Source organism: Phacochoerus africanus, chromosome 4, assembly GCF_016906955.1.
Source record: "Phacochoerus africanus isolate WHEZ1 chromosome 4, ROS_Pafr_v1, whole genome shotgun sequence".
Lineage (NCBI taxonomy): Eukaryota > Metazoa > Chordata > Mammalia > Artiodactyla > Suidae > Phacochoerus > Phacochoerus africanus.
In genome coordinates, this window is record NC_062547.1 from 10,063,248 (window position 1) to 10,071,057 (window position 7,810).

The 7,810-nt window shown below is 50.6% G+C and overlaps 1 non-coding gene across 1 annotated transcript; it reads right to left on the reverse strand.

The window, feature by feature from the left end:
• Positions 1-7,388: 7,388 nt before the first annotated feature.
• Positions 7,389-7,460, reverse strand: TRNAE-UUC (transfer RNA glutamic acid (anticodon UUC)). The gene has a single exon. It is a non-coding gene; the product is annotated as a tRNA-Glu (tRNA).
• Positions 7,461-7,810: the final 350 nt, after the last annotated feature.

Consider the following 7,810-nt stretch of genomic DNA (forward strand, 5'->3'; position numbering starts at 1 on the left):
TTCGCTTTTTTTTGCAGATAAGAAAGGTGAGGCTCAGGCCTCACAGTTGGCAGAGGCAGAGCCTGGCTTAAAAGGGAGTGAGAGGGAGTGAGCTGGACTTCCCTGGTGGCCTAGCTGTTAACTGGCATTGTCACTACTGTGGCTCAAGTCACTGCTGTAGCGTGAGTTCAACCCCTGGCCCTGGGAACTTCTGTATGCTGTAGGACCTGGCCAAAAACAAACAAACAAACAAACAACAAAAAAAAGGAGAGGGCCAAATCCACAGGCTCTGCCCCTTCCGTGAGGACCCATTTGCCTGACCTTGGCTCCAAGGCTTGGGAATGTTTAACAGTCGGATCTCTGGGGCGGGGGCGGGGGGGGGACAGTGGGTGGGGGAAGAGTCCTGACTTGCAGCCTTTGTCAATTTCTTTGGTGTAAGTGCTCCCATCATAGCTGCTTTCAAACTACCATCGCACCGTTACTCAAAAGGGAATTGAGAAGAGGGCCAGCTGCTCACCGCTGGTATTTCTACCCTACCAATACAGATAACGGTAGACGGAAGTAACCCCAAGAGCATAAGTGGCAGAAAAATGTAAGAACATAATGAGGGAAGTGATGTATTTACTTTGAAGTATTTGGTAGCTTTGTTTTTAATATAATTGATCAAATCATAAGTTTATAGAACTGAATTTCTAACAATGGCTGCATTAAAAAATCAGCTGATAGGAGTTCCCCGTTGTGGCTCAGTGGTTAACAAATCTGACTAGGAACCATGAGGTTGCGGGTTCGATCCCTGGCCTTGCTCAGTGGGTTAAGGATCTGGCATTGCTGTGAGCTGTGGTGTAGGTTGCAGACGCGGCTCGGATATTTCGTTGCTGTGGCTCTGGCGTAGGCTGGCGGCTACAGCTCCGATTCGACCCCTAGCCTGGGAACCTCCATATGCCACGGGAGCGGCCCTAGAAAAGGCAAAACAAACAAACAAACAAACAAATCAGCTGATACATTTCCGGAAGTTTCACCTTCAGCTGTCGGAAGCATTGTGAGCTGGCTCCAGTGCACCCCTGCTCTTAGCAGGGAGTGAGGAATGAATAAAGGGGAGGCCGAGGGAAAAGAGGCTGCCCTCACCCAGAAGGGGCCCTTGTCCCACTTAGCCTGCCAGGGTGGGGGATTGTGTCTTACACCTGACCCCCACAGAGACGCCCTGGACTCAGAGGTGACCAGGGCCTGGCAGAAGTGTGGCAGGTACCCACCTTCCAGAGGAATGATTCTATTTGGGGATCAGAAGCTGCAAGGACAGAAGTGAATACGCAGTCCAGCCCTCCAGCCAGGAGCTCCCAGTCTAAAGACAGACTCCCCTGAGCACCGCACCCAAAACACAAGATAGGGTACCAGAGGTGGGGGCTCACCAAGGCCAGTGGGAGGGAGAGGCTCTCCTCAAAATGTTTCTAGGGAAATTCCTATTGTGGTTCAGCAGATTAAGAACCTGACTAGTATCCCAGAGGAGGCAGGTTCGATCCCTGGCCTTGCTCAGTGGGTTAAAGGATCTGGCATTGCTGTGAGCTGCAGCATAGGTCACAGTTGTGGCTTGGATCCTGTGTTGCTGTGACTGTGGTATAGGCTGGCAGCTGCAGCTCCAATTCGACTCCTAGCCTGAGAACTTCCATATGTTGTGTGTGGCCTTAAAAAAAATTTTTTTCCCCTACGGAAGGCGTTACAAGAGCTCAGATTCTGAAGCCCGATGGCATGGGCCCCGGCTCTGACACTTAATACCTAAAAGCCTGGGTGCATGTTATTTGTCTCTCTGTTTCCCCTCCTGCAAAACGGGGATAATAACAGTAGCTACCTGTGGGGCTGCAGCTGGCACACTGAGATACTAAATGCCATCTGAGAGTTAGGTAAAGGTCTTGGCAAAGGATTGGGCTCAAGGGTTAAAAACAGGAACCCCACATGGCCCCGCCCTCAGGGAGCCCACAGTCTACAGGAGTCTCAGAACGCCCAGTGTGGTGTAGCCAAGAAAGCTCAATTCAGGAGCCCATGAGGACGGAGCTCAAAAGCTTCTCTGGGAGTTCCCGTTGTGGTTCAGCGGTAACAAAGCTAATTAGTATCCATGAGGACTCAGGTTCGATCCCCAGCCCCACTCAGTGAGTGAAGGATCTAGCATTGCCGAGAGCTTCAGTGTAGGTCGCAAATGTGGCTCGATCCCACATTGCTGTGGCTGTGGCAGCTACAGGTCTGATTCCACCCCTAGCCTGGGAACTTCCATATGCTGCGGGTAAAGCCCTGAAAAAGACCAAAAAACAATAACCAAAAAAACCCTGCTTCAGCCACTCCCTGGCTGTGCAGCCATGTTGCAGGATTGCTGGAGGATTTGAAATACCCTTTGCACAGTGTCTAGTAGGCAAGAGGCCTGCACCAGACATGAGGGAGGGCACTCCAGGTGGAGGCCCAGCAGGGGCAAAAGTGGTCCCATGCGGCTGGAGCATAGGATGGAGGGAGGTTGCTGGCTCAGCCAGGGAAGACTGGGGCCAGGTTTTCCTTTATGCAGTTGATGAGGGCCAAATCGGGTGGTGAAAGCCTTGAAATCATCCCTTGACACTGTGAGGGGAGCTCTTGGGTTGAGGGGATTCGAAAGACTGGGAGGAATTCAGGGGGGCCCGCGGAGTTCCGCCTCGTGGCTCGTGGTTTTTTGCCATATGGCGACACCAAGCGGCCACCACTCAGAACTGCAGGTGATCTACCGGTGCTGCCCTCTCACCTCAGACTGTGGGGCTCCAGGCAGAACATAATGACAGGGCAGAGCTACTAGATGGCCCCAGTCACAGGCCACCCCTGGATGCTGCAGGACAGAGGGGCCAGCCTGAGCAAGGAGTGCTAGCTAGGACGGGCCCGGAGCCCACAAGGAGCAGAAGCCCACCTGGTGCTGGTCCCAGGGCTTAACTCAATCGCGCCATGAGTTTTGGACCTCTCAGCCCGGGGCCTCAGTTTCTCTAACTCCCCATTCTCCTCCTGCCATCCCCTGCCAACCGCTAGGCGACTTTCTGTCTCTATGAATTTGCTGTAGGAACCTCATATAAGAGCAATCAGGGAGGAGTTGCTGTCATGGTGCAGTGGTTAATGAATCCGACTAGGAACCATGAGGTTTCAGGTTTGATCCCTGGCCTCGCTCAGTGGGTTGAGGATCTGGCGTTGCTGTGAGCTGTGGTTAGGTTGCAGACTCGGCTCGGATCCCATGTTGCTGTGGCTCTGGCATAGGCCGGCAGCTATGGCTCTGATTCGACCCCTAGCCTGGGATCCTCCATATGCTGCAAGAGCAGCCCAAGAAGTGGCAAAAAAAAAAAAAAAAAAAAAGGGAATCAGGGAGTTTCCGTCGTGCCTCAGAAGTTCCATCTACGAGGATGTGAGTTCGATCCCTGGCCTCGTTCGGTGGGTTGGGAATCCAGCGTTGCTGTGTGCCATGGGGTAGATCTCAGACGTGGCTTGGATCCCGTGTTGTTATGGCTGTGGTGTAGACCGGCAGCTGCAGCTCCAATTAGACCCCTAGCCTGGGAACTTCCATACGCCACAGATGCAGCCCTAGAAAGCAAAAAAACCAAAAAAAACAAAAAAACAAAACAAACAAAAAAAACCCAAAAAACCCCTAAAAACTAAAAAACAATAAAAAGAGCAATCATACCATATTTGTCCTTTTGTGTCAGGTTTATTTCACTTAGCATAATATCCTTAAGGTTCATCTGCACTGTAGCACAGTAAGAATTTCCTTCTTTTTTAAGGCTGAATAATAGTCCATTCTATGTATATGCCACCTGTAGTTTATCCACGTGTCTGTAGACGGACATGTGGGTTGTGCACATCTTCTGATTATTGTGAACAAATACTGCTGGCACATGAGTGTACACATATATTGTTGCGTTCCTGCTTTCAATCTTTTAGGGGTGCATACCCAGAAGTAGATTTGCTAAAATTTATTATATTCATACATCTGAAATCCCTGTACTGGAGGTTGTGGCAGGCACAAAGGGTAGTGCTACCTGGCTTCATGTGGGCCCTGAGGCAAGGGGGTTGCTGGGGGAGGAGAGATGGAATCAATTGTTGCCTCCTTAGGTTAAAGAGGAAGAGGCAGGGGTGTTAATGTCTTGGGCGAGTCAAGGCCACATCTCTGCTCCTTTCTGAGTCTCTTCTGGAGCTTGGGTTTGAGGTCCGCCTCTGGCACAAATAGTGCTGTGTGACTTTCCCTCAATTAACCACCCTCTCTGGTCTTGCTGCCTGTGAAAGAAGGAGCTGGGCCCAGAACAGTAAGTTAAGCTTGATAATTTTTATTTTATTTTTAAAATTTATTTATTTATTTGTCTTTTGAGGGCCACATCTACGGTATATGGAAGTTCCCAGGCTAAGGGTTAAATTGGAGCTGTAGCTGCCTGTACAGTGGGCCCAGTGAGCGACAGGGGCTGCAATTATTATGAGTGTAAGATTGGGTCCAGCAGCCAGGCCAGAATGACTTTGGTGGTTTTTTTTGTTTGTTTTTTGTTTTTTGCTTTTTAGGGTTGCACCCATGGCATACGGAGGTTTCCAGGCTAGCGGTCTAATCGGAGCTACAGTTGCTGCCCTACACCACAGCCACAGCAATGCCAGATCTGAGCTGTGTCTGCAACCTACACCACAGCTCATGGCAACGCCAGATCGTTAAACCACTGAGCAAGGCCAGGGATCGAACCTGCAACCTCATGGTTCCTAGTCGGATTCATTTCTGCTGCGCCGCTCCAGACTCTGGATCTCACTATCAATTTTGCCCATTTCTAGCTTCTCTGCACTGTGACTTGGGCCTCTAGGAAGGATGGCTGCTTTAGTGGGGCAGGGGAGGTGCCCAGGACATGGACCTAAAACTCCCAGCTTTAAAAAATGCACTGCTAAGTTCCCATCATGGCTCAGTGGAAACAAATCTGACCAGGATCCGGGAGGACGCAGGTTCAATCCCTGGCCTCCCTCAGTGGGTTAAGGATCTGGCATTGCCATGAACTGTGAAGTAGGTTGCAGACATGGCTCAGATCTGGCATTGCTATGGTTGTGGTGTAAGCCAGAAGCCACAGCTCCAATTCGACCCCTAGCCTGGGAACCTCCATATGCCATGGGCACAGCCCTAAAAAAGAAAAAAAAAAAAAAAGAAAGAAAGAGTGCACTGGGAGTTCCCGTTTGTGGCGCAATGGCAATGTGCCTGACTAGTATCCATGAGGATGCAAGTTCGATCCCTGGCCTCACTCAGTGGGTTTAGGATCTGGCATTGCTGCAAGCTGTGGTGTAAGTCACAGATGTGGCTCAGATCCCGAGTGGCTGTGGCATAGGCTGGCAGCTGTAGCTCTGATTCCACCCCTAGCCTAGGAATTTCCATATGCCACAGGTGCAGCCCTAAAAAGACAAGAAAGGAACCAAAAAAAAGTGCACTGGAGGCTTGGCTTGCTGTGCTGTCACCACCAGGATCTGAAATAGCCCAAGTCTAATGGCCTAAGTCTCCAGTCCCTCTCCGTCTCTGTCTTTCCTGAAAGGAAATGATTCCTTCGCCGGTCTGAGTGCGCTCCCCCACCTCCCACCAAGTTAGCATAACTTCCAGTAGTTCATTTCCACCCCCCTCGGGTGGATGTTTCCTGGAAGAATTCTGCCGAGCTTATTTGATGGCTGTTCTGTTTCTGCCTGTTCTGTTCTTTTACCGTCTCCTCTGGGTGAACTGGTTGATCTTGCACAGGGTTTAAAAATTCATGACTCCTGGGGAAGATGAAAAGAGACGGAGCAGAAAATAGGAATCCAGTCCCGGTTTTCCAGTGGGACAGAGATGAGGCTTGTTGGTGAACGGCAAGAAATCGAGGACAGGGGTCAGGAGGGTGGGTTCTGGTGGATACACAGAGATAACGGTTTGACTCTCTAGCCCCATTTGGGGGATCTTCCTTAACTCCTTGAAGCCTGTTTCCTTAGCTGTGTGATGAAATTACAGTAGAACTCACGCCGTTAGGCTGAGGATTCCGAAAAGACAATATTTAAGCGCTCAGCACATAGCCTGGCGTAGAGAACGCAATCACTATGTGTTTAGGATTATTTTACATTTCCCAGCCTCCCCGCAGTTAGAGAGGGGACCTGTGGCCAATCCTGGAACTGAAGAGCGCCCCGCCCAGTCTGAGGAAGTTAACAGTGGCCTCTCTGGAGGTGGAGCCCCTGTGTTGGGAGGGAAGAACGGAAAAGATGGAAGCTGCCTGGATCACTGAGTCACCGCATGCAGGTCAGCTGCCGCGGAGAGCTGCCTTTCCCTCGGCAGCCAGGGATGTGAGAGAGAAAACCCCCTGAGGTCTGGGATTTGGTGTGCTACTGCAGCATAAACGAAGAACTGGGGATAGGAGGACTTCTTGGGAAAAATATTTGGATGGGATTCTGTATCCTCGCTGGGGTTCTCCAGAGAAATGGAACCAAGAGAATGTATAAGGGTTCCTAAGTGTGTCTATATAGTGGAATATTATTTGGCCATAAAAAGAAGGAAGTCCTGGAGTGCCCGCTGTGATGCAGTGGGCTAAGAATCCCATTGCAGCAGCTTGGGTCCCTGCAGAGGTTGCTGGTTCGATCCCCAGCCTAGCTCAGTGGGTGCATTGGGTTAAAGGATCTGGTGTTGCCACATCTGAAGCCAGCTCAGATTCATTTATTATTTGTTTTGTTTTGTTTTGTTTTGCTTTTTAGGGCCACACATGCAGCATATGGAGGTTCTCAGGCTAGGGGTCTAATCAGAGCTGTAGCTGCTGGTCTGCGCCACAGCCACAGCCACGTGGGATCCAAGCCTCGTCTGCCACCTACAGCACAGCTCACAGCAACACCAGGTCCTTAACCCACTGATCGAGGCCAAGGATCGAACCCTCAACCTCATGATTCCTAGTCAGATTCGTTTCCATTGTGCCATGATGGGAACTCCCATAGGCCAGCTTGGATTCAGTCCCCGACCAGGGAATTTCCATATGTCTAGGGTGCAATGATTGGGGGCGGTGGGGGGGGGGGGAGTCCTGCCATTTGCAGCAACATGGGTGGATCTTGAGAGGATTATGCTGAGTGGAAATAAGGCTTTCAGAGAAAGGCAAATACTGTGTGATCTCAATTATATAAGCGATCTATGGGAAAAAAAAAAAAACACCTCAGAGATACAGAGAGTAAATTGGTGTTTGTAAGAGGCAGGGGATGAGGGGTGGGGGAAACGAGTGAAGAGGGTCAGAAGGTACACGCTTCCAGTTCTGAAATGAATAACTTCTGATGATTCTGGGGACCTAATATGCCGCTTGATGCCTACAGTGAAGGGTACTGTATTGTGCACTTGAAAGTGGCTAAGAGGGTATTTTTTTGGGTTTTGTTTTGGCTGTGGGGTGCATCGGCTGGATGTGGGCTCTCAGTTCCCAGCCCAGGGATTGAACCTGGGCCGCAGCAGTGAAAGCACTGAGTCTTAACCACTAGACCACCAGGGAACTCTCAAGAGGGGAGATCTTAGAAGTTCTCACCAGGGAGCTCCTGTTGTGGTACAACGGGATTGGCAGCATCTTGGGAGCCCAGGGACGCAGGTTCGATCCCCGGCCCAGCACAGTAGGTCCAGCACTACCAAGGCTGCAGCTTAGTTCTCTGCTGTGGCTTGAATCTGATCCCTGGCCTAGGAGCTCCATATGCCTTGGAGTGGCAAAAAAAAAAAAAAAAATTCTCACCAGGAGTTCCCTGGTGGTGCAGGGGGTTAAGGATCTGGCATTGTCACTGTTGTGGCATGGGTTCAGTCCCTGGCCTGGGAACTGCCACATGCTTCGGGTGCAGCCAAAATAAAAAGTTC